Raw genomic sequence first — 26106 nt, 5'->3', positions numbered from 1 at the left:
TTGATAAGTGCTGTTGGCAATTAATATGCAACTTACATTGTTAACTTTATGTGTTGAGAAAATATATTACTGGGAAGGTTTAAGATAGCTGTGTGGGGCTGGCTAAGGTTTAGCACTGAGTCAGTCGACAGAAAAAAGCAATGACAACAATTTAGATAATCATTCATTCTCCGTTGTTCTTTGTTTCCATCTTCGGAAATGAGTGTATATTTGAATATATAAAGAAATATATAAAGACAAGAATATAGAAATAAATAAATATGGGGAGGATGGGAAGGGAAAGGGAAATGCTGCATAAATAAGTAAATAAATAAATACAATTTAATAATGAAGAAATACATTTAAAAGTTAATAAAAAATAAATAAAAGTAGAAATTTAATAGTAGAGTAGATAGATGCCTCCATACCGACCATCATCTACTGAATGTAATACACTGATTATCAATACCTCATACAATCCTACTTTAAAACACCCAGACTATATCTTTAACCCTGCTCTGTGCTAAGAAATTAATGGTGCCTTTAATGAAGAAAATAAGTAGGTTGAGACAAACGGTGACTGAAAATCTAATTCAGTTGAACATATTAGTCTTCTTAAAAAGCGAAATAGATTTTCTCTCCTCAGTCATGTAAAGCACGTAATGATTATCTTCTGTGCCTCTGAACCCTGAGTGAGAATCACTTTGCAGTGAATGAGATGCAGTTTTCATCCTCACTCAAACTAAGACTATACTTTCAGGGATCATTTCTATAGTTTCTGACTTGAGAAATGTGTTTCTAAAGTGTTTGGTTTCGCTAACCACGATGATGAGTTGTGATATTCCCTTCAGAGCGTGAAGCTGACAGAAAATAATGATTCACTTCATATGTTCTCTGTCATTGATGATTGTTCTTTGCTTCTTTATGGAGCTTTGATGAAGGGAATATGATCAGAGTGGTAGCAGCACAAATATAAAAATTGAAATAAAGATATGCTATGGTTGCTTTAGATATCCACTTCAGAGCAATGTTGATAAGATTTCCTAGGTAGTTGTTTAAGAGACTGTTAAGGTTTAGTGAGGAAACAACTAGATCATTATTGTGTTAGTGGATTAACAGAGTAGTAATCAACCATTTTGATATTCAGTTAATCATGTCATCAATATAATAACCTCTGGAGGACTTGACATTTAGTAATGATTTAAAAAAAACATATCAGTTGAAAGAAATTAAACAAAAATCATGAATGTTTATTGGGACTTGAACACATCTTCCTCCAATCAGTCAGAGAAATTAGTCTTTTGTCTTGCCAGTATTTGAACCATCAACTTTTCCTACTTTGATTCTTACTTTTCTTGCTTTTTCTTTATCGTCCTTCAGTTGTGCTTTTCTCTTCTATCTGTGTGCTGTCAGAGTCATGCAGGGATTGGCTGCTGTGACACAACAACTGGAGGAGCTTGTTGATGGCAGAGAGGAACCCTCAGTGATAGTAAGTTTCCTGTGAATCAGATGCAGTTTTCACCCTCAATCAAACTAAGACTATACTTTCAGGGATCATTTCTATAGTTTCTGACTTGAGAAATGTGTTTCTAAAGTGTTTGTTCTCGCTAACCACGATGATGAGTTGTGATATTCCCTACTGAGCGTGAAGCGGATAGAGAATAATGATTCAGTTCATAAGTTCTCTATCATTGATGATTGTTCATTACTTCCTTGTGGAGTGTTGAGGTTGGGAATATGATCAGAGTGGTAGCTATATTCTGTGAAATACAAATGAAACTATTATCATGATTAAACTTTGAAAGTAATTTTTTTAAGTTTTAAAAAAAGTGTATATAATGTGTTTGTGTAGCTAGTGATGGTGAGATGAAGCTTCATGAAGCATTGAAGCTTTCCAGCAAATTGGTTCACGAAAGGGTTCATTTCACGAGGCTCCATGTACTCATGAAACCACCTGTTGGTCAAAGAGTGTGAAACAGGCAGATATATTCCAGATATGTGACAGTGGTTTAACTGGGCAGAGGACAGTGAATGTGCTTGTGTAACTAGAGGAAATTGATAGATGGGAGACATTTTTACCTTTTTCTTCAGCCTTCTTTATGGAGCTTTGATGAAGGGAATATGATCAGAGTGGATCTAGCAGTGATGTGAATTATCAATATAAGTCAAACTGGTTTGAATTTCATTCTGGTATAATGTGTAGTGGTAGTAGCAGATATGTAGAAAAACATGTTAATAAATGAATTGTCCAAACAGCCTGGTCAATTTTAAAGGTTTCAGCTTATACAGAATTTTAATAAATCAACAAATATGAATGAAATTCACTGATGTCTGTGACTCAGTGTGCAAAACATTGTAGGTATTATGGAATTGAACTTTACCATTAGATCAGCAGTTTTAGCAACAGTTTAAACTTAAATTGTAATGTCATGGTTTTGTTATGGTTATACTTTGTTTACTACTGGTCGTTTTGGTCATATGTGACAGCGAGGTGCAACCATGAGTGAGAATGATTGTCCTGTGAATTACTATCAGTTTTCACCCTCAGAATCATTAAGACTATACTTTCAGGGATCATTTCTATAGTTTCTGACTTGAGAAATGTGTTTCTAAACTGTTTGGTCTCGCTAACCACGATGATGAGTCGTGATATTCCCTACTGAGCGTGAAGCGGATAGAGAATAATGATTCAGTTCATAAGTTCTTTATCATTGATGATTGTTCATTACTTCCTTGTGGAGTATTGAGGTTGGGAATATGATCAGAGTGGCAGCCTTATAATGTTAAAAATTATTGAATGCAACTCCCAAGAAAAAAAGTTGTGGTTTTGTTTCATAATCATGTAAAGTAGGATGATTACTTCCAGTTCAGGAGAGAAATTTGCCTTTTATTGATGATTTAACTTTGAAAGTCCTCCTTTTAAGTTTTAAAGTAAAAGTGTTTATAATGTGTGTGTGTGTGTATCTAGTGATGGCAATATGAAGCTATCCCACAAAGTGGTTTGCAAAAGGGTTCATTTCACGAGGCTTCATGTGGGCTTCATGTGCTCAGGAAACCACCTACTGGTCAAAGAGTGTAAAACAGGCAGATATATTCCAGATATGTAGCAGTGGTTTAACACGGCAGAGGACAGTGGATGTGTTTGTGTAACTAAAGAAATTGATAGATGGGAGAAATTTTTCTTCAGCCTTCTTTATCGAGCTTTGATGAAGGGAATATGATCAGAGTGGATCTAGCAGTGTTGTGAATTATCAATATAAGTCAAACTGGTTTGAGTTCCATTCTGGTATAATGTGTAGTGGTAGTAGCAGATATGTTGAAAAGTAAATTAATAAATACATTGTCCAAACAGCCTGGTTAATTTGAAAGGTTTGGGCTTGTACAGGCTTTTAATAAGTCAACAAATATGAATGAAATTCATGGACGTCTGTGACTCAATGCGCAAAGCATAGGACTTATTGATTTGAACTTTAACATTAAATCAACAGCTTTAGCAACAGTTTAGACTGAAGAGGTAATGTCATGGTTTTGTTACGGTTATACGTTGTTTGTTTGGTTGTGTTGGTCATGTGTGATGGCGAGGTGCAACCCTGAGTGAGAACGATTATCCTGTGAATGACTTCCTGTTTTCACCTTCAGCATCATTAAGATTATACTTTCAGGGATCATTTCTATAGTTTCTGACTTGAGAAATGTGTTTCTAAAGTGTTTGGTCTCACTAACCACGATGATGAGTTGTGATATTCCCTTCAGAGCGTGAAGCTGACAGACAATAATGATATACTTCATATGTTCTCTGTCATTGATGATCGTTCTTTAATTCGTTGTGGAGTATTGAAGGAGGGAATGTGATCAGAGTGGTAGCCTTAAAATGTTAAATACAAACATGTGGATATCAATAATTGGTTTTGCAGTAAATTTCTAAATAATGATTAAAAAAATTATATAAACTTTTTTCAGTCAGTAAGAGAAAATAACCTTTTGTGTTGCCAGTAGTAATGGCAAGATGAAGCTTCATGAAGTAATGAAGCTGTCCAGCAAATTGGTTCACAAAAGGGTTCATTTCACGAGGCTTCATGTGTTCAGGAAACCACCTGTTGGTCAAAGAGTGTAAAACAGGCAGATATATTCCAGATATGTAGCAGTGGTTTAACTGGGCAGAGGACAGTGAATGTGGTTCTGTAACTATGGGAAAATGATAGATGGGAGACATTTTTTTGTTTTTATCCAGGAATAATAAGTTCTCAACTGTATTTCGTCTTTGGGCTTCTTCAATGACGTCATTTGTCTAAAACGATACGAGCCTCGATAGGTGCTTCACATAAAACTTCCTGGATTACTCGATACACGCTCCGAAACCTTGGCACAGCACGTAACATCACTAGGATTATGATCAGAGTGTATCTAGCAGTGTTGTGAATTATTAATATAAGTCAAACTGGTTTGAGTTTCATTCTGGTATAATGTGTAGTGGTAGTAGCAGATATGGTTATACTTTGTTTACTGCTGGTCGTTTTGGTCATGTGTGACGGCGAGGTGCAACCATGAGTGACAATGATTGTCCACTGAATGAGATGCAGTTTTCACCCTCAATCAAACTAAGACTATACTTTCAGGGATCATTTCTAAAGTTTCTGACTTGAGAAATGTGTTTCTAAAGTGTTTGGTTTCGCTAACCAAGATGATGAGTTGTGATATTCCCTTCAGAGCGTGAAGCTGACAGAAAATAATGATTCACTTCATATGTTCTCTGTCATTGATGATTGTTCTTTGCTTCTTTATGGAGCTTTGATGAAGGGAATATGATCAGAGTGGTAGCAGCACAAATATAAAAATTGAAATAAAGATATGCTATGGTTGCTTTAGATATCCACTTCAGAGCAATGTTGATAAGATTTCCTAGGTAGTTGTTTGAGAGACTGTTAAGGTTTAGTGAGGAAACAACTAGATCATTATTGTGTTAGTGGATTAACAGAGTAGTAATCAACCATTTTGATATGTCATCAATATAATCACCTCTGGAGGACTTGACATTTAGTAATGATTTAAAAAAAACATATCAGTTGAAAGAAATTAAACAAAAATCATGAATGTTTATTGGGACTTGAACACATCTTCCTCCAATCAGTCAGAGAAATTAGTCTTTTGTCTTGCCAGTATTTGAACCATCAACTTTTCCTACTTTGATTCTTACTTTTCTTGCTTTTTCTTTATCGTCCTTCAGTTGTGCTTTTCTCTTCTATCTGTGTGCTGTCAGAGTCATGCAGGGATTGGCTGCTGTGACACAACAACTGGAGGAGCTTGTTGATGGCAGAGAGGAACCCTCAGTGATAGTAAGTTTCCTGTGAATCAGATGCAGTTTTCACCCTCAATCAAACTAAGACTATACTTTCAGGGATCATTTCTATAGTTTCTGACTTGAGAAATGTGTTTCTAAAGTGTTTGTTCTCGCTAACCATGATGATGAGTTGTGATATTCCCTACTGAGCGTGAAGCGGATAGAGAATAATGATTCAGTTCATAAGTTCTCTATCATTGATGATTGTTCATTACTTCCTTGTTGAGGTTGGGAATATGATCAGAGTGGTAGCCTTTATATGTCAAATATAATTATTTTCATAATTTGTGTAAGAATGACTTCTTCCAGTTTAGGAGAGAAATTAGCTTTTTATTAATGATTTAACTTTGAAAGTGCATTTTACTTTTTAAGATTTAAAGAAAAAGTGTTTATGATATGTGTGTGTAGCTAGCGATGGCAAGATGAAGCTTCATGAAGCACTGAGGCTCTTCAGCAAATTGGTTTGCAAAAGGGTTCATCTCACGAGGCTTCATGTTCTCAGGAAACCACCTGTTGGTCAAAGAGTGTTGAACAGGCAGATATATTCCAGATATGTAGCAGTGGTTTAACTGGGCAGAGGACAGTGAATGTGCTTGTGTAACTAGAGGAAAATGATAGATGGGAGACATTTTTAATTTTTCTTCAGCCTTCTTTATGGAGCTTTGATGAAGGGAATATGATCAGAGTGGATCTAGCTGTGTTTTGAATTATAAATATAAGTCAATCTGGTTTGAGTTTCATTCTGGTATAATGTGTAGTGGTAGTAGCAGATATGTAGAAAAGTAAGTTGATAAATTAATTATCCAAACAGCTTGGTTAATTTAAAAGCTTTTGGCTTGTACAGGCTTTTAATAAGTCAACAAATATGAATGAAATTCATGGATGTCTGTGACTCAATGTGCAAAGCATTGTGGGTATTATGGAATTGAACTTTAACATTAGATCAATAGCTTTAGCAACAGTTTAGACTGAAGTTTTAATGTCATGGTTTTATTACGGTTATACGTTGTTTACTAGTCGTTTTGGTCATGTGTGACGGCGAGGTGCAACCATGAGTGACAATGATTGTCCACTGAATCACTTCCTGTCTTCACCCTCAGAATCATTAAGACTATACTTTCAGGGATCATTTCTATAGTTTCTGACTTGAGAAATGTGTTTCTAAAGTGTTTGGTCTCGCTAACCATGATGATGAGTCGTGATATTCCCTACTGAGCGTGAAGCGGATAGAGAATAATGATTCAGTTCATAAGTTCTCTATCATTGATGATCGTTCATTACTTCCTTGTGGAGTATTGAGGTTGGGAATATGATCAGAGTGGTAGCCTCTAAGTGTTAAATACAAAGAAATGCAAGTACCAGGAAAACATTTTGTAGTTTTATTTCATAATTCTTATTAGAATAACTTCTTCCAGTTTAGGAGAGAAATTAGTTTTTTATTGATGATTTATCTTTTAAAGTCCATTTAAATTTTTAAGATTTAAAGAAAAAGCGTTTCTAATGTGTGTGTGTGTTAATAGTGATGGCAAGATGAAGCTTCATGAAGCACAGAAGCTCTCCAGCAAAGTGGTTTGCAAAAGGGTTCATTTCACGAGGCTCCATGTGGGCTCCATGTGCTCAGGAAACCACCTGTTGGTCAAAGAGTGTAAAACAGGCAGATATATTCCAGATATGTGACAGTGGTTTAACCGGGCAGAGGACAGTGAATGTGCTTGTGAAACTAGAGGTAAATGATAGATGGGAGACATTTTTCGTTTTTCTTCTGCCTTCTTTATGGAGCTTTGATGAAGGGAATATGATAAAAATAATGAAATATAATTATCAGCAGAGTGTGTAGCATTATTACGTAATATTTATACAAAGTACAATAATTACTTCCAGGTCAGGAGAGAAATTAGACTTTTGTGTTGCCAGTATTTTGAACTTTGGCTCATTGTGATCAGTGTAAATTTGTATAGCTTTTCTTATTTTGTGACATATTTCAGACCTTTTATACAAGTGTTTTCTTTATCTCGGTTCTGCCTCGTCTGTGTGCTCTCTGTATCACAGCTGTGCTGTCAGAGTCATGCAGTGATTGGTTGGGCTGTTTCAATTATATAAACACACATGTCTGGACGAGACGCAGCTACTGGAGGAGCTTGATGATGGTAGAGAAGAACCCTGAGCGAGAATGGTTCTCCTGTGAATGAGATGCAGTTTTCACCCTCAGTCAAGCTAAGAATATACTTTCAGGGATCATTTCTATAGTTTCTGACTTGAGAAATGTGTTTCTAAAGTGTTTGTTCTTGCTAACCACGATGATGAGTCGTGATATTCCCTAGTGATGGCGAGATGAAGCCTCATGAAGCTTTGAAGCTTTCTAGCAAATTGGTTCGGAAAAGGGTTCATTGCTCGAGGCCTCATGTGCTCACGAAACCACCTGGTGGTCAAAGAGTGTAAAACAGACAAATATGATCTTAACCATGTGATAAGATAAGATATTCCTTTATTAGTCCCGCAGTGGGGACATTTGCAGTGTACAGCAGCAAAGGGGATAGTGCAAGAAACAAGATGCATAAGCTAACACAGTAAAAAAGAGCTAAACAAAGTGTAACAAAATATGAACCAAGTATAAAGATTGGAAGTATAAAAATAGGAGTCTATACAGTATTGACAATAAACAGACTATTAACAAAATTGCACAAGTGGAAAATGATATTGCACAGTGAGAATTAAATGAAAATCCACCTGAAAATATCAGGTTATTGTCAGTTTGTCAGTTTTTGGTGTGTAAGTGCTCTACTGGGATCAGTGCTCGTTGTGGTCTACTGGGAACACAGATCTGTGATATACTGTATTTTGCGCCAGTAAAGGCTTTTGGGAATGACTATAAACAATGAAAAAAAAATCTATTACCATGTAATCAATTTATATATATATATATATATATATATATATATATATCATATTTAATAAAATGTCTATTTAGTAAGTATATTATGAATATATAAGATACATGTATAATAAACTGTAATTGTTTTGTGAGTAATTCATCTTATGTGTGCAAACCAATCCTAAATTAATAATTGTATTGTAGTGGAGTGTAATATAATATAATAATTGCAGGAGGGTTAATATTAGTGTTCTGTGTCACTTCTGGAAAGCGGCATTGGTTGAACCAGTGAAGATCTGAAACACTTCATGAACTAGTGGGCGGTACGGCCGGGCAGCGAGGCTTCGGATGTCATCAATGACGTCATTGGTCTAAAACGATACAAGCCTCGATACGCGCATCGCAGGAAACTTCCTGGATTACTCGACACACGCTCCGAAGCCTCGGCACAGCACGTAACATCACTATCGCTAACCACGATGATGAGTTGTGATAATCCCTTCAGAGCGTGAAGCTGACAGAGAATAATGATTCGGTTCATATGTTTTCTGTCATTGATGATTGTTCTTTGCCTCCTCATGGAGCTTTGATGAAGGGAATATGATCAGAGTGATAGCAGCAGATATGTGTAAATGTAATTTGAGTCAAGACGATACCAAATTTTGATAAGTGTTGTTGGCAATTAATATGCAACTTACATTGTTAACTTTATGTGTTGAGAAAATATATTACTGGGAAGGTTTAAGATAGCTGTGTGGGGCTGGCTAAGGTTTAGCACTGAGTCAGTCGACAGAAAAAAGCAATGACAACAATTTAGATAATCATTCATTCTCCGTTGTTCTTTGTTTCCAGCTTCGGAAATGAGTGTATATTTGAATATATAAAGAAATATATAAAGACAAGAATATGGAAATAAATAAATATGGGGAGGATGGGAAGGGAAAGGGAAATGCTGCATAAATAAGTAAATAAATAAATACAATTTAATAATGAAGAAATACATTTAAAAGTTAATAAAAAATAAATAAAAGTAGAAATTTAATAGTAGAGTAGATAGATGCCTCCATACCGACCATCATCTACTGAATGTAATACACTGATTATCAATACCTCATACAATCCTACTTTAAAACACCCAGACTATATCTTTAACCCTGCTCTGTGCTAAGAAATTAATGGTGCCTTTAATGAAGAAAATAAGTAGGTTGAGACAAACGGTGACTGAAAATCTAATTCAGTTGAACATATTAGTCTTCTTAAAAAGCGAAATAGATTTTCTCTCCTCAGTCATGTAAAGCACGTAATGATTATCTTCTGTGCCTCTGAACCCTGAGTGAGAATCACTTTGCAGTGAATGAGATGCAGTTTTCACCCTTAATCAAACTAAGACTATACTTTCAGGGATCATTTCTATAGTTTCTGACTTGAGAAATGTGTTTCTAAAGTGTTTGGTTTCGCTAACCACGATGATGAGTTGTGATATTCCCTTCAGAGCGTGAAGTTGACAGAAAATAATGATTCACTTCATATGTTCTCTGTCATTGATGATTGTTCTTTGCTTCTTTATGGAGCTTTGATGAAGGGAATATGATCAGAGTGGTAGCAGCACAAATATAAAAATTGAAATAAAGATATGCTATGGTTGCTTTAGATATCCACTTCAGAGCAATGTTGATAAGATTTCCTAGGTAGTTGTTTGAGAGACTGTTAAGGTTTAGTGAGGAAACAACTAGATCATTATTGTGTTAGTGGATTAACAGAGTAGTAATCAACCATTTTGATATTCAGTTAATCATGTCATCAATATAATCACCTCTGGAGGACTTGACATTTAGTAATGATTTAAAAAAAACATATCAGTTGAAAGAAATTAAACAAAAATCATGAATGTTTATTGGGACTTGAACACATCTTCCTCCAATCAGTCAGAGAAATTAGTCTTTTGTCTTGCCAGTATTTGAACCATCAACTTTTCCTACTTTGATTCTTACTTTTCTTGCTTTTTCTTTATCGTCCTTCAGTTGTGCTTTTCTCTTCTATCTGTGTGCTGTCAGAGTCATGCAGGGATTGGCTGCTGTGACACAACAACTGGAGGAGCTTGTTGATGGCAGAGAGGAACCCTCAGTGATAGTAAGTTTCCTGTGAATCAGATGCAGTTTTCACCCTCAGTCAAACTAAGACTATACTTTCAGGGATCATTTCTATAGTTTCTGACTTGAGAAATGTGTTTCTAAAGTGTTTGGTCTCGCTAACCACGATGATGAGTCGTGATATTCCCTACTGAGCGTGAAGCGAATAGAGAATAATGATTCAGTTCATAAGTTCTTTATCATTGATGATCGTTCATTACTTCCTTGTGGAGTATTGAGGTTGGGAATATGATCAGAGTGGCAGCCTTATAATGTTAAATATTAAATGCAACTATCAGGAAAGAATGTTGTAGTTTTATTTCATAATATGTATTAGAATGACTTCTTCCAGTTTAGGAGAGCAATTTTCTTTTTATTGATAATTTAACTTTGAAAGTCCATTTTATTTTTTAAGATTTAAAGAAAAAGTGTTTATAATGTGTGTGTGTAGCTAGCGATGGCAAGATGAAGCTTCATGAAGCACTGAAGCTCTCGAGCAAATTGGTTTGCAAAAGGGTTCATTTCACGAGGCTTCATGTTCTCAGGAAACCACCTATTGGTCAAATGGTGTAAAACATGCAGATATATTCCAGATATGTAGCAGTGGTTTAACCGGGCAGAGGGCATTAAATGTGCTTGTGTAACTAGAGGTAAATTATAGATGAAAGACATTTTTCGTTTTTCTTCTGCCTTCTTTATGGAGCTTTGATGAAGGGAATATGATAAAAATAATGAAATATAATTATCAGCAGAGTGTGTAGCATTATTACTTAATATTTATACAAAGTACAATAATTACTTCCAGGTCAGGAGAGAAATTAGACTTTTGTGTTGCCAGTATTTTGAACTTTGGCTCATTGTGATCAGTGTAAATTTGTATAGCTTTTCTTATTTTGTGACATATTTCAGACCTTTTATACAAGTGTTTTCTTTATCTCGGTTCTGCCTCGTCTGTGTGCTCTCTGTATCACAGCTGTGCTGTCAGAGTCATGCAGTGATTGGTTGGGCTGTTTCAATTATATAAACACACATGTCTGGACGAGACGCAGCTACTGGAGGAGCTTGATGATGGTAGAGAAGAACCCTGAGCGAGAATGGTTCTCCTGTGAATCAGATGCAGTTTTCTTCCTCAGTCAAACTAAGACTATACTTTCAGGGAACATTTCTATAGTTTCTGACTTGAGAAATGTGTTTCTAAAGTGTTTGGTCTCGCTAACCACGATGATGAGTTGTGATATTCTCTTCAGAGCGTGAAGCTGAAAGAGAATAATGATTCAGTTCACAAGTTCTCTATAATTGATGATCGTTCATTACTTCCTTGTGGAGTATTGAGGTTGGGAATATGATCAGAGTGGTAACCTTAAAATGTTAAATATAATTAAATACATCTATATGTGGGAAAAAAAACTTGATTCAATTCATAATTATATATGTCAGAAAAACATTTACCAGTTCAGGAGAGAAATTAGCTTTTTGTTGTGCCAGTATTTTTAACTTTGACTCATTGTTGTCAGTGTACATTTTTGTAACTTTTCTTATTTTGTTACTTACTTCAGACCTTTTATACAAGTGTTTTCTTTATCTCAGTACTGCCTCTCTCCCCGCCTGTGTGCTCTCTGTATCACAGCTGTGCTGTCAAAGTCATGCAGTGATTGGTTGGGCTCTTTCATTTATATAGGGTGCGTTCCAAAGCTCTTAATTTTCGTTTCCTCGCTCCTCGATCCTCGCTTGAACCGGAAGTTGTTCTGGTGCGCCATTTTGAAGACCGTCCCAAAGCCCTTATTTGTGCATCGAGGATCGAGGATCGAGGAGGCTTGCCGGAGGAGCTATGAGCGAGGATACACCAGTGTATCCTGCACGGAAGTCTTTTGCCGACCGACACGACCCCTAACTGGATATCAGTTACTGATTGGACGCTGCCGATCAGACTGATCTGATAACTTTACCTCTCAACATCACTTGAGTTTTATACCGGAGTGAAGACAGATCACAGATTAAACGTTTTATAGTTTAGTTGTCTTCTGATTCACCATCTAGTTATAATCTGTGTTAATTGAAGCTCTGAACAGCAGCAGAAGGACCTGCAGTATCTCTGCTTCACACAGCGTCAGTGAAGCAGCCTGACAGTCAGAGGGGTTTATAAAACCTGACAAACTGACTTAAAATAACTTTCTTTATTTATTAGAATGATTTGTCTTTTCATGATCTATTATTTCCCCCGTTAACTTTTATTAATGAAACTATTAAAGTCAGAGCGAAAAGGAGAGTCTGTCTGTCTGTCAGCAACAAACACCTTTTACATCATTTATCCTCATTTCCATTCAGTCACATTAGGCTGATGATTCCTGAACGTCGGTTTGATATGAGTTACATCATTTACATTTTCCCTTTAGCCTAATAAATAATGTCCAGTGTTCAAAAGACACCACAGTCATATTCTGGGTTATGAAATAATTAACTCACAATCAGAATATCAATAACTACAGACGCTAATAATGAATAAATAATATAAAGTTATTGTGCCAGTAGAGATGGTTCCTGAGCCTCTAAGCAGTCCACAGTAGAAATACAGGCTGCAGCTTGCACTTGTCTTTATTAGTATTAGTACAGTTCAGACACAAACAGCTGTTAAAGCTGACTGACAGCTGATCCAGATGTGATCAGCTGCTGCTGTCATCAGAAACGGACGTCGCTTCACGTGACGCTTCAGAGGAAACGACCGTCCCATGTCGCTTAAATCGAATTTCCTCGTTTCCTCTCTCCTCGCATGGTTTCCTTGCGTCTCTCCATGCTTCCCTGGTGGGAGGGACTAAGACGCAAGGATGAGACGCAAGTGAGGGAAACAGGGATGCAATTAAGAGCTTTGGGACGTACCCTTAGTCCCAAAGTTCTGAATCAGCTGCAGCTGTCTGATCGATTTTTTAGGAAGACCAGTAAAGACGCCGTTACAGTAGTCAAGTCGGCTGAAGATAAATGCATGGACTAGTTTTTCCAAATCCTGCTGAGACATCAGTCCTCTAATTATTGCTATATTCTTCAGGTGATAGAAGGCTGTCTTTGTAATTGTCTTAATATGGCTGTTAAAGCTCAGGTCAGAGTCCATGACTACACCAAGATTCCTGGCTTGGTCTGAGCTTTTTAACATTACATTTTTTATATCATTGTTGTAGGTCTATGGTGATTCTTACATTCTCCAATTGTATAAATCTGTAGCCTATACTCCTATACGTATCATTTCAGTCAACTAAAATGGGCGTAATAGCCTATGTACGTCTACAGCCGGCGACTTATCCTCTAATTTTGTCGAACCTCAAAAGCTCAATAGGCTAGCTATGGATTCCAAATCCCAACAAAAAGAAGTCTCTGAAGAAAATAGAGAATTTAATAGTGCCGGGACAGATTCGACAACAAGTCATTTAAAGACATTTCCAGAACAAGCAGCAGCTTCCAGCCAAATGTCCTGAGATGTTTCTTCAATGTCCTGCCTCTCATTTGCACTTGGGCCCTCACTGTATTAGACTTACTGTAATAAGCTGTGTTACCTTCATCACAATGCTCAAATGTTTTGCGGCTCCAGACGGATTTAAAAAAAAAAAAAAAAAATTTGGCCTAAAATTGCTCTTTTGATAGTAAAAGGTTGCCGACCCCTGAGTTAGCATAAGGCTAACAGGGAGTTAGCAGCGGAAGTCTCTGGAGCACATTCTGCAGAAGTAGTGCGACGGAGTGAGATGGCCTACGAGAAGTTACTGTAACTGTAATCAAACCTCACCCGCGCTTGGGCGTGGATTCAGTGCAGAGAATACTGATTATTTTTTCACGATTTGGAAGCCTAATTTTATTTGTTGGCCGTTTTTTTTTTTTTTTTATCATTTAAATTTGTCTGGGTGGTTAATAACACATTTTCCTGTGATGTGACTTAGATTGTTCTGTATTGTTCATCCAACTGGTTTCTTTCCCAGGAATTCAGGCAGAGCCACGAAACAAACGGCTCTAAGCTGAACATGGCTTGCCTTCCACTATTTGGCAGCCTTTATCTGGAGGTGGTTCTTTTGTTCCTCCTATGGGTGACACCCATGATGCAGTGGGGCTCCAGTCACTCCACATTGACTTGAAATCATTTCCAGATATCTTCGCTCGAACGCGTGCCTCGTACCTCTCGCCTTGTTTCAGCTCATCGAGGTTCAGCTCCACGCTGCAGTCCCGTTTACAACTTGTATCTAAAACGTTGCTTTCCTGCGTAGACGGATCGTGAAAAGGAAGAAATGTCATGTTCATGTACTGTTGCTTGGGTTCCCTACAACCACAAGTCATTTGTGCAAATCATTTAACATTCAATCTCCAACACTTCTTTCTATTCATCTCTGACAAAAAACACACTCTCATTAATGCATAACATGGAACAGATTATATACATACACTCCACGACTGATTCTAGTGTTTCCACTGCAGTTGGCAGCTGAAAGTGTCTCCGTCGAAACGGGGATTGTATACAACTTGGGAGGACCAGGAAGCGTTGGTGAAGTTGATACGTGGTTGTGGCGGAGGATTCAGCTTTACTGCAGCATCACACACACACAGATCATTTGTTTTAGGTCAACATGAATAGCTCACAGTCACAAGGAGGCGATATATTATTCATTGTACTCACTGTGACAAGCTGGCTTGAAGTAAACGTTAAGAGTTTGGTTCCCGGGGTTACAGTTCAGATTCATGAACAGATTATCGTAGCTCACAAACTGAGAAGAAAAAAGAATATTTCTCTTCATCAAACATTCATCATACAACAATACAGAATGAAATGAGATCTAAATTAGTGTAAAGGCTTTTGGGCAGGTGAACTCATAAATTGGTCTGATTAAAAGCTCCAGCTAATAGCCTTAAAGCTTCGGTAAGCTACAGTTTTTTGGCATCATTGGGCAAAAAATCCACAATAACCTTTCAGCATATTCAAGTGTTCTGAGAGAAAACTAGACCTCTGCACCTCCTCATGGCTCTGTTTTCAGGCTTTACAAAATCTAGCCCATGACGGGAGACTTTGGCCAATCACAGGTCACTTCATTGAGAGAGCGTTCCTATTGGCTGTGCTCCGGCTGGTGGGTGGTGCTTGGTATTTCCTCAACTTGATCTCAACATGGCTGCCGGGTCACAAACTTTCTCATTTTACAGCTAAACAGTACACTCCCAAGATGTTTCTGAAAACATCTGAGGAGATAAATAGGCATTACAGTAACAGGATATTGATTCATATTTGATCAGCGCTGCCTAGTTTGACCGTTTGATCAGAGTTGGCGATTGATTGACAGCTGCTTCGAGACGGCAAGGCTCCAGCTCGGCTCTGATTGGTTGTTTTCCTCCAATCTGTGAAATCTTGCAGAGATGCCATTGTGACTATTTCACAAACTGCAGTGAGACTGTGTTGGCTTTTTTTTTTAACATTAAAGCATGTAAACATGTTCTAGTAGAAACCCAAAATACAAGTATGAACCTGGAAATGAGCGCGATATGTAGCTGTAGTCTTCTATTTAACAGATAGACATGAGAGAGAGGTATTGATCTGTTCATCTAACTCTCTGCAAGAGAGCAAATCAGTATATTTCCTAAAGTGTTGAACTTTTCCTTCAGTGTCCCCTGGTACATTCTTCTCTCAACAGATATCCTCATACTCACTCTGCCGTCTATGTTGAAGATCAGGGTGCACTTCCTCAGCGTTGGTCTGGAGACGTCAACAGGCTCCAGTTTACATTCGGCGTTGTAGTTGACATATTTAGAACTGGAGGAAAACATGCTGTTTTTATTATTTAACCGCACTCATAATGTTATCTGTGTACATTTATATCTACTCCAAGTACATTTCGGTCCTTACGTCCATGAGGCCTTTAATGTGCACACATTGTCTGGAAGATCAGATGCAGATGTGCTGTTCCACACACAAGTGATGATACGATTGTAGTCACTTTCGCAAGAGAGATCCGTGCCAGCTAACGGAGACAAGAACAAATGAAAAAGGTGTAACAAAAGATCTTGAAATCAATTCTACTACAATATAATAATATATATCAAATCATCGAAAATATCACTGACCGATGTCTGGGTCGCTCGGACAGATCTCAGTTTGCGCAGCGCCGATGCAAAGCAGAGCCAGAAGAAGAAACATCAGATTGGTTTTCTTCTTTCTCTCCATTTAAGTTGTCAGATCTCGAACCACCAGGATGGTTGTTTTCCAAAGCTGTGGGGGGGTGGAAGGGGATGAAGGATTGTTCTTGCTTCGGGATGTGCCTCACTGCTTCCTCCTCCTTCTCCTCCTGTGCAGATGGATGAAAACACAACTGCATGTTGCTCTGCTTCTTTATTTAGTGGTATTTGACAGAGTTTATTTCTGCACCCGACACCCGGTTGCCCCCGTACCACAAACGCAGCAAGAGACGGTTGTTACACCAACAGAAATAGAAATGTTTCGGATCCTGCCTCAGTTTGTCCGCTTTGGTTTTACTTATACAGACTGATATAAAACACCTGTGTAAATGTGAGGTAACAATATATACATATATATATATATATATATATATATATAATCCAAACAACATTTGAAGCAGCAGCGCTGTGTGTGTGTGTGTGTTTGACCAATCAGCGATGGTCATCCCTGCAAACTCCATCCCCAAAATCCCTGTACTTTCAGAAAGTACTACCCCCCGACAAGGACCTTTTGGGGGGCGCAAAATGTCCCAAGAACTTAATTTAGACGCTTTGAGTCCCTCAAAAGGTTCTTAGTTCTGGGGGAAAAGTTCCTGCAGTGGAAAAGCGGCTTATGTCCGGATGTAAAGAATAGTGATGTCACGAGAACCGATACTTCAGTACCAAGTCGATGCCAAAATAAAAAAAAAAGTGATGGTACTCTTTTTCTAAAGTACCGAAGGTACCGTACGATGCCTGTGAGGGTCGTTGGTAGTGATGTGACTGAGGAAAATTCCCACCGGTAATAAACTTGTGACAACACTGGTGTCACCGATTACACCGGACATTTTACAAGAAAAGATGACGGTCAACATGCGCAGAGCGCTGACTCTGATCTTTACCGTCAGGTGGCGGTATGCCTGGCCTCTCCGGTAAAGCTTTTGCTGCGAGGCTCCGCTAAGGGGGTCTACTTTGCGCCGCTGCTTCGTGCATACCGGCTGTGACGGCTCCATCCACCTCGCGGCGATTACCTCATTAACGTTATGGTTCCCTTATAGCGTTGGGATTAAAAGTGAAATATTGCCAAATAGGTGCGTTTGCTTTTCACTTCGACAATAAATCCTCTGCCTCCTACTCCTACCCCAGGTACTCTGAGCTGACGGACCAGATGCATTCACGGTCAGTTTGTAACGTCCGTCGTCTGACTATCGATTGATAACATGCCTCTGATACGCCAAAATGAACAAAATGGGTCAATTATTTTTATTTATTACTTAAAGGCTACATGCCTCTGTTTTTTGTAATGTTCAAATGTTCAATGTTGCCAGATCTCACGAGAGAAACACGCAACCAAGTCTCTAGAAACAAGCCGAAAAGAAGCAACTCTCCCAACAAAAAAAGGCCAAAACAAGCGACCTTACCTACCTACCACGACCTGCCACAATATGAGAGAGAGAGGCGGCCACTACCACCACAAACGTCCGTCCCCTTTCATATATTATTATCCTCTATCACAATATGGTTCGCTATTTTGGAGAGCCCCCCCACAATAATTTAATTATTTAGGCCTTACCAGCATACATCAGCTATAGGCTAGAACGGCCACTCTCTCCCTGGCAAAATGTTTAAGCAAAATCTGCTTACCTTTTATTGGTGGCCACCTTCGCCACAGAGAGAGAAACCACTGGACCACTACAGCAGGCTGCGCCTTGAGGATCGTCCTCGTTGCTCTTGCCAACACCTGTTTTTCGTGACGCCAAATATGTAGGTGAAAAACCAGACTCAGGAGAGAGAAGTTGATGGAGATGCAAAAGACCCTTTATTGCATAAAAGACCTGAGCCTTACGTCTCTGCAGTCAACACAAGAACTGATTTGTATTTTCGAGTACATCAGTATATCAAGACGTAACACACACCCTTGATTAAGGTAATGATTAATCCCCTTCTGACAGGTTTTTCCCGTAATTCCCCGATCTGGCCTGTTCTGGTCTAATACAAATAGACACAAGATATCTCAGTATCAAAGTCTAATGTCATGTTGGCTGTTCCTGCACTTTCTAGAGCAGTGGTTCTCAAACTGTGGTGGTACGTGAGCTCTTTGTAGTGGTATTTTTTAAAAATGAATAAGAAATAGGGCTGACCCATAACTCGTATTTTCATCGTCATCATATGAACATGTGCGATGAACACATCGCAAAAGGCTGTCTGAAACACGATGAATAAGAGAAATCATTATATTTAGGGATGGTTAACGCTGCGTCTTCTCCTCTGCTGCTCTGTCGGAGCTCTCCACTCACATCAACAGACAGAGCAGTCAGTCAGTGAACAGCTGATCAGAGAGGCCGCGGTGGGGACGGCTACAACTACTCGTAAAGCCAAGACACGTTATCATTACACCTGTACATCAGCTGGCTGAAACAAAACAGCTCCTCTTCCCTCTATCAGCCCTAATGTTACCTGCAGCAGAGTGAGGAGGACAGGAGGACAGAGGACAGAGGAAGGACTGATACTGACTGAAGTCTGTGTTCTTCAGTCTTTATAAACGTCACTTAGTATTTTCATGTCAGGAATATTATATATTAACATATTTTAACATGTTAGATTTGTTTCCAGTGAGATATTAATGAGTTTATATGGTGACTTTGCTGTTGTAAACATTACTGTTGCTGCTCTAGAAACAACATTTAGCCTAGTTATATTTTAAATACAGTATATGTAAATGTATAGCTAATATGCACACTTCAATATTTGTTTATTTATCGCAAGTCATATCGTCATCGCAATATTGAACAGTGTTATTGCACATCGCAGATGTTCCTCATATCTTGCAGTCCTAGTGTGAGAGGCTGCCCCTTGCGTAGTGTGAGAGTTGTGTGGAAGAGTTTAAGTGCCAGCTCTAGTGCTAACCCTTTGTACAGCGTGGCTGTGGCTGACAAAAGCCAACAAGAAGTCATATTCTTATTAGGAATAAATCTGCCTCCTACGTGAACTGTGCTTTGCTGAATAGGGTAGGCCTACGCTACTGTATTTTAACATCGCTCATAATGGTGGTTCTTGGAGAGCCAAATATTTTCTGAGGTGGTACTTAAAGTTTGAGAACCACTGCTCTATACAATTTGTAAGATTGAAGCACAGGTGGTTATACCTGCTGGGCATTTCTGCCTGTCGCACCTCCGACGGTCCCTAAGAAATGTTCTTTTTTGCTGTGTGTGTGAATATATATACTGTATATACATATACATATATATACTGTATATATACTGGAAAAACAAAGTTCAGAAACTTGTGTTTGGTGGATTATTTCTCTGTTGTTCCAATGCTAATTGGCATTGTATTTTACATCGTTGGAAAGCCTGTTTATTTACCTTTGCAATGATGTCCAACTTGTAAGGATCATGCATTTGTGGGATGAGCAGCACAGCTGATTATGTGGGTAGCGCCCAAGAAAAATTTGCCAAAATGCTCTGCCAATGGTAAACAGTGTATTCTCATAAGGCTACCAGGAAGCCTGCAATGACTGCCCTTCACCGTCAGGCCCGTTGGCGCTGGTGTCGACAACACAGACAATGGAACCTGAACATGTGGGGGAATGTCATGTTCAGTGATGAGTCCAGGTTCTGTTCTGCCAAAGTCGGATGGCAGGGTCAAAGTATGGAGACGACGTGGAGAACGCTATGCTGATTGTTGCACTGATGGAGTAACAGGTTTTGGTGTGGGCAGTGTCATGGTGTGGGGCGGCATCTCCCTCACTGGTAAAACAAGGCTTGTCTTCATTGAAGGCCATCTCAATGCAGTGAGATATCGGGATGAGATTCTGCAGCCAGTGGTGATCCCATATCTCCACAATCTGGCACCTAACTTCATCCTCCAAGAAACAACGCTCGCCCCCACAGAGCCAGGGTTATCACAGACTACCTCCACAATGTGGGAGTAGAGAGAATGGAACGGCCTGCCAAGAGTCCAGACTTCAACCCAATTCAATACTTGTAGGATCAGCTTGGGCGTGCTGTACGTGTTAGAGTGACCAACACAACCTCGTTGTCTGACCTGCAACGAATCCTGGTTGAGGAATGGAAAGCCATCCCACAGCAACGTGTGACCAGGTTGGTGATCAACATGAGGAGGAGGTGCCAGGCTGTTGTGGCTGCGTATGGATCTTCCACCGCTACTGAGGCTCCTGACGGTGTATTAAATGAATGAAGTGTAAAATTGCCAATATGTCTTGTTTGTTCCTTGTTACTGATAGAGAGTTCAATCATCCAATCCACCAAACAACTCAAAACAAGAGTCAATACCAACAGGAGAATACACTGTTTACCATTGGCAGAGCATTTTGGCAAATTTTTCTTGGGCGCTACCCACATAACCAGCTGTGCTGCTCATCCCACAAATGCATGATCCTTACAAGTTGGACATCATTGTGAAGGTAAATAAACAGGCTTTCCAACGATGTAAAATACAATACCAATTAGCATTGTAACAACAGAGAAATAATCCACCAAACACAAGTTTCCGACTTTGTTTTTCCAGTTTATATACATAAATTTACGTTTAATTTTGGTGAGGAAAACTCCCATGGCCATTTTCAAAGGGGTCCATTGACCTCTGACCTCCAGATATGTGAATGAAAATGGGTTCTATGGGTTCCCACGAGTCTCCCCTTTACAGACATCGAGTACATCAGTATATCAAAACATAACACAAACCCTTGATTAAGGTAATGATTAATCCCCTTCTGACAGGTCTTTCCCGCAATTCCCCAATCTGGCCTGTTCTGGTCTAATACAAATAGAAACAAGATATCTCCGTGTCAAAGTCTAATTTCATGCTGACTGTTCCTGCACTTTCTAGAGGACAGGTCACTATCACTGTCAGAATGATTCTCCATTAACCCTTCTATGACAACATATCATACTGTAGTTATACAGACGTAGGCAAAGTTGTTGGTAACGTTCCGTTAAAGAGAGAAAAACCCACAATGGTCACTGAAATAACTTGAAACTGACAAAAGTAATAATAAATAAAAATTCACTGAAAATTAACTAATGAAAATCAGATATTGTTTTTGAATTATGGTTCAGCAGAATCATTTAAAAAAACAAACTAATGAAACTGGCCTAGACAAAAATGATGGTACTCTTAACTTAATATTTTGTTGCACAACCTTTTGAGGCAATCACTGCAATCAAGTGATTTCTGTAACTCTCAATGAGACTTCTGCACCTGTCGACAGGTATGTTGGCCCACTCCTCGTGAGCAAACTGCTCCAGCTGTCTCAGGTTTGAAGGGTGCCTTCTCCGAATGCATGTTTCAGCTCCTTCCACAGATGTTCAATAGGATTTAGATCCGGGCTCATAGAAGGCCACTTCAGAATAGTCCAATGTTTTGTTCTTAGCCATTCTTGGGTGTTTTTAGATGTGTTTTGGGTCATTATCCTGTTTGAGGACCCATGACCTGCAACTGAGACCAAGCTTTCTGACACTGGGCAGCACATTTCGCTCCAGAATGCCTTGATAGTCTTGAGATTTCATTGCACCCTGCACAGATTCAAGACACCCTGTGCCAGATGCAACAAAGCAGCCCCATAACATAACCGAGCCTCCTCCATGTTTCACTGTAGGTACAGTGTTCTTTTCTTTGGATGCTTCATTTTTGCGTCTGTGAACATAGAGCTGATGTGACTTGCCAAAAAGCTCCAGTTTTGTCTCATCTGTCCAAAGGACATTCTCCCAGAAGCTTTGTGGCTTGTCAATATGCATTTTGGAAAATTCCAGTCTCGCTTTTTTATGATTTGGTGTCCTCCTGGGTCGTCTTCCATTAAGTCCACTTTGGCTCAAACAGTGACGGATGGTGTGATCTGACACTGATGTACCTTGACCTTGGAGTTCACCTCTAATCTCTTTGGAAGTTGTTCTGGGCTCTTTGCTTACCATTCGTATTATCCGTCTCTTCAATATGTCATAAATTTTCCCCTTGCGGCCACATCCAGGGAGGTTGGCTACAGTCCCGTGGACCTTAAACTTCTGAATAATATGTGCAGCTGTAGTCACAGGAACATCAAGCTGCTTGGAGATGGTCTTATAGCCTTTACCTTTAACATGAAGGTCTATAATGTTCTTTCTGATCTCCTGAGACAACTCTCTCCTTAGCTTTCTGTGGTCCATGTTCAGTGTGGTACACACCATGATACCAAACAGCACAGTGACTTCTTTTGACCCTTTAAATAGGCAGACTGACTGATTACAAGTTTGAAGATACCTGTGATGCTATTTACAGGACACACCTTAGTTTAACATGTCCCTATGGTCACATTATTTTACATCTTTTCTAGGGGTACCATCATTTTTGTCCAGGCCAGTTTCATTAAGCAATGTCTGATTTTCATTAGTTAATTTTCAGTGAATTTTTATTTATTATTACTTTTGTCAGTTTCAAGTTATTTCAGTGACCATTTGGGGTTTTTCTTTCTTTAACGGAAGGGTACCAACAATTTTGCCTACGTGTGTAGGTGACCTTCAAGATCAAGAAAAACATGACCACATTTTCTTCTGAAGTATGTGTTGTGTGTCCTTACCATACAGCTTAGTAATTGCGTATTTTGAACTACATTTCAAAAATAACTTCATATTACTGTTAAATTCATAATGTATATATTAAATGCTAAGAGTCAAAGCTAATTTAGCAGACCTTGCTAGCTGCCACTTATCTGCAATATTGGCAAAAATGTGATTTACTACAACATGTCCTTAAAGACATTAGTATTACAATATCTGTCATGTAACACAACATGTTATATATTTTTGTGTATGAAGACATCTATGGTTACTGTCTTATTTTTTCGGGATGTAGAGAAAATCATGAAATCCCATATTTTTAAAAACATTTTGTTATATCAATATTTACAATGATGCACACAGCTTGATGAAAATGAATTTAAATGTCTTCAAAATATTATAGAAATTAAAAAAGTAAAATGTATAAAATAAGCCTCATTGTAAAAAAAAAACATGTTACAGATTAAATGTTGACCACTAAATGTAATTTTGTGTACCTGTTTATATGTATTACATACTCTGATGATTATTATATATCTATAATATAATTATATAATTCACAGAGAAAATTGTGTTAATTTCTTTTAAAATTCTTTCTATCCTTTTAATTTTTGTTGTGGTGTTTTATGCAGAATTTCCTGATGCATGTTTGGTTGCTTCTCCTGTTTAAATATCTGGTATTATTTGTCACTTGAGTGGGCTCTTACATAAATATGTAAAGAAATCTAAAGTAAGTGATTAGCCTTTCTCACACTAAGCTGTTTATAACCTGTTCCATTGTACAATATCCTGAAATGTATGAAAGACTGAAGAGACTGAAATACTTCATCCACATCTGCAGCTAACCACCAGAGGGCAGTCCAGTTCTTGCTGTGAACCACAGACGGGTTCATCCAGTTTAACCCTCCTGTTGTCTTCGGGAAAAATTGACACGTTTTCAAACTTCATAAATATGGATGTCTTTCAACAAATTTTTCAGATCTTTTTTTTCAGACTTCTTTCAGATCTTTTTCTTCAGACTTTTTTTCAGACTTTTTTTTCAGACTTTTTTTGTCCGAAATTTTTCAAATCTTTTTTTTCGGACATTTTTCAGACTTTTTTTTCAGACTTTTTTTTCCGATTTTTTGTCAGACTTTTTCTGTCCGAAATTTTTCAAATCTTTTTTTAGATCTTTTTTTTTTAGACTTTTTTTGTCCGAAATATTTCAAATCTTTTTTTTTGGAAATTTTTCAGATCTTTTTTTTTTTTTTACTTTTTTTTCAGAATTTTTTTTCAGACTTTTTCTGTCCGAAATTTTTCAAATCTGTTTTTTTTTACTTTTATTTCAGATCTTTTTTTTCAGACTTTTATTTTCAGAAATTTTTCAGATATTTTTTTTCGGACATTTTTCAGATATTTTTTTTCAGACTTTTATTTTCAGAAATTTTTCAGATATTTTTTTTCGGACATCTTTTTCAGACATTTTTCAGATATTTTTTTTCAGAATTTTTTCTTTCAGACTTTTTTCAGATCTATTTTTCAGACTTTTTTCGGACATTTTTTCCAGACTTTTTTCATACTTTTATTTTCAGAAATTTTTTTCGGACATCTTTTTCAGACATTTTTCAGATCTTTTTTGTAGAATTTTTTTTCGGACATCTTTTTCAGAAATTTTTCAGATCTATTTTTCAGACTTTTTTCTGACATTTTTTCCGGACTTTTTTCATACTTTTATTTTCAGAAATATTTTTTTCGGACATCTTTTTCAGACATTTTTCAGATATTTTTTTTCAGAATTTTTTTTCGGACATTTTTTCAGAATTTTTTTTCAGACTTTTTTTTCTGACTTTTTCTGTCCGAAATTTTTCAGATCTTTTTTTTAGACTTTTTCAAATCTTTTTTTTCAGACTTTTATTTTCAGAAATTTTTCAGATCTTTTTTTTCAGAATTTTTTTTCAGACATTTTTCAGATCTTTTTTTTCAGAATTTTTTCTTTCAGACTTTTTTCAGATCTATTTTTCAGACTTTTTTCTGACATTTTTTCCGGACTTTTTTCAGACATTTTTCAGATCTTTTTTTTCAGACTTTTTTCAGACATTTTTTTCGGACATCTTTTTCAGACATTTTTCAGATCTTTTTTTTCAGAATTTTTTTTCGGACATCTTTTTCAGACATTTTTTTCTGACTTTTTCTGTCCGAAATTTTTCAGATATTTTTTTTAGACTTTTTCAAATCTTTTTTTTCGGACATTTTTCAGATATTTTTTTTCAGACTTTTATTTTCAGAAATTTTTCAGATCTTTTTTTTCAGAATTTTTTTTCGGACATCTTTTTCAGACATTTTTTTCTGACTTTTTCTGTCCGAAATTTTTCAGATATTTTTTTTAGACTTTTTCAAATCTTTTTTTTCGGACATTTTTCAGATATTTTTTTTCAGACTTTTATTTTCAGAAATTTTTCAGATCTTTTTTTTCAGAATTTTTTTTCAGACATTTTTCAGATCTTTTTTTTCAGAATTTTTTCTTTCAGACTTTTTTCAGATCTATTTTTCAGACATTTTTTTGACATTTTTTCCGGACTTTTTTCAGACTTTTTTTTATGACTTTTTCTGTCCGAAATTTTTCAGATCTTTTTTTTAGACTTTTTCAAATCTTTTTTTTCAGACTTTTATTTTCAGAAATTTTTCAGATCTTTTTTTTCAGAATTTTTTTTCAGACATTTTTCAGATCTTTTTTTTCAGAATTTTTTCTTTCAGACTTTTTTCAGATCTATTTTTCAGACTTTTTTCTGACATTTTTTCCGGACTTTTTTCAGACATTTTTCAGATCTTTTTTTTCAGACTTTTTTTTTCAGATCTATTTTTCAGACTTTTTTTTTCGGACATTTTTCAGATATTTTTTTTCAGAATTTTATTAGACTTTTTTTGTCCGAAATTTTTCAAATCTTTTTTTTCGGACATTTTTCAGACTTTTTTTTCAGATCTTTTTTTTCAGACTTTCTGTCCGAAATTTTTCAAATCTTTTTTTTCAGACTTTTTTCAGATCTTTTTTTTCAGACTTTTATTAAATCTTTTTTTTTAGACTTT

At 37.2% G+C, this 26106-nt stretch overlaps 1 long non-coding RNA gene, 10 other non-coding genes and 2 pseudogenes across 11 annotated transcripts; all 13 read left to right on the top strand.

Moving 5' to 3' along the window:
- The first annotated feature begins 282 nt into the window (after positions 1-282).
- LOC141765003 (uncharacterized) lies at positions 283-4824 on the top strand. The gene is made up of 2 exons (XR_012593346.1): positions 283-1468; positions 1836-4824. It is a non-coding gene; the product is annotated as an uncharacterized LOC141765003 (long non-coding RNA).
- Positions 724-939, top strand: LOC141765433 (small nucleolar RNA U3). The gene has a single exon (XR_012593484.1). It is a non-coding gene; the product is annotated as a small nucleolar RNA U3 (small nucleolar RNA).
- LOC141765425 (small nucleolar RNA U3) lies at positions 1515-1730 on the top strand. Its single transcript, XR_012593476.1, has one exon. It is a non-coding gene; the product is annotated as a small nucleolar RNA U3 (small nucleolar RNA).
- On the top strand, positions 2535-2750 carry LOC141765428 (small nucleolar RNA U3). The gene has a single exon (XR_012593479.1). It is a non-coding gene; the product is annotated as a small nucleolar RNA U3 (small nucleolar RNA).
- Positions 3626-3841, top strand: LOC141765432 (small nucleolar RNA U3). The gene has a single exon (XR_012593483.1). It is a non-coding gene; the product is annotated as a small nucleolar RNA U3 (small nucleolar RNA).
- Positions 4580-4795, top strand: LOC141765439 (small nucleolar RNA U3). The gene has a single exon (XR_012593490.1). It is a non-coding gene; the product is annotated as a small nucleolar RNA U3 (small nucleolar RNA).
- A 534-nt stretch (positions 4825-5358) lies between the features above and the next one.
- Positions 5359-5567, top strand: LOC141765443 (small nucleolar RNA U3). The gene has a single exon (XR_012593494.1). It is a non-coding gene; the product is annotated as a small nucleolar RNA U3 (small nucleolar RNA).
- An 857-nt stretch (positions 5568-6424) lies between these two features.
- LOC141765423 (small nucleolar RNA U3) lies at positions 6425-6640 on the top strand. Its single transcript, XR_012593474.1, has one exon. It is a non-coding gene; the product is annotated as a small nucleolar RNA U3 (small nucleolar RNA).
- Positions 6641-7533: 893 nt separating this feature from the next.
- LOC141765454 (small nucleolar RNA U3) lies at positions 7534-7642 on the top strand (annotated as a pseudogene).
- A 982-nt stretch (positions 7643-8624) lies between these two features.
- On the top strand, positions 8625-8803 carry LOC141765453 (small nucleolar RNA U3; annotated as a pseudogene).
- A 771-nt stretch (positions 8804-9574) lies between these two features.
- On the top strand, positions 9575-9790 carry LOC141765444 (small nucleolar RNA U3). Its single transcript, XR_012593495.1, has one exon. It is a non-coding gene; the product is annotated as a small nucleolar RNA U3 (small nucleolar RNA).
- A 575-nt stretch (positions 9791-10365) lies between these two features.
- Positions 10366-10581, top strand: LOC141765429 (small nucleolar RNA U3). Its single transcript, XR_012593480.1, has one exon. It is a non-coding gene; the product is annotated as a small nucleolar RNA U3 (small nucleolar RNA).
- An 877-nt stretch (positions 10582-11458) lies between these two features.
- On the top strand, positions 11459-11674 carry LOC141765451 (small nucleolar RNA U3). The gene has a single exon (XR_012593502.1). It is a non-coding gene; the product is annotated as a small nucleolar RNA U3 (small nucleolar RNA).
- Positions 11675-26106: the final 14432 nt, after the last annotated feature.

Source organism: Sebastes fasciatus, chromosome 3, assembly GCF_043250625.1.
Source record: "Sebastes fasciatus isolate fSebFas1 chromosome 3, fSebFas1.pri, whole genome shotgun sequence".
Lineage (NCBI taxonomy): Eukaryota > Metazoa > Chordata > Actinopteri > Perciformes > Sebastidae > Sebastes > Sebastes fasciatus.
Note: the sequence above shows the minus strand (reverse complement) of the source record. Positions and strands in the feature narration are given on the sequence as shown.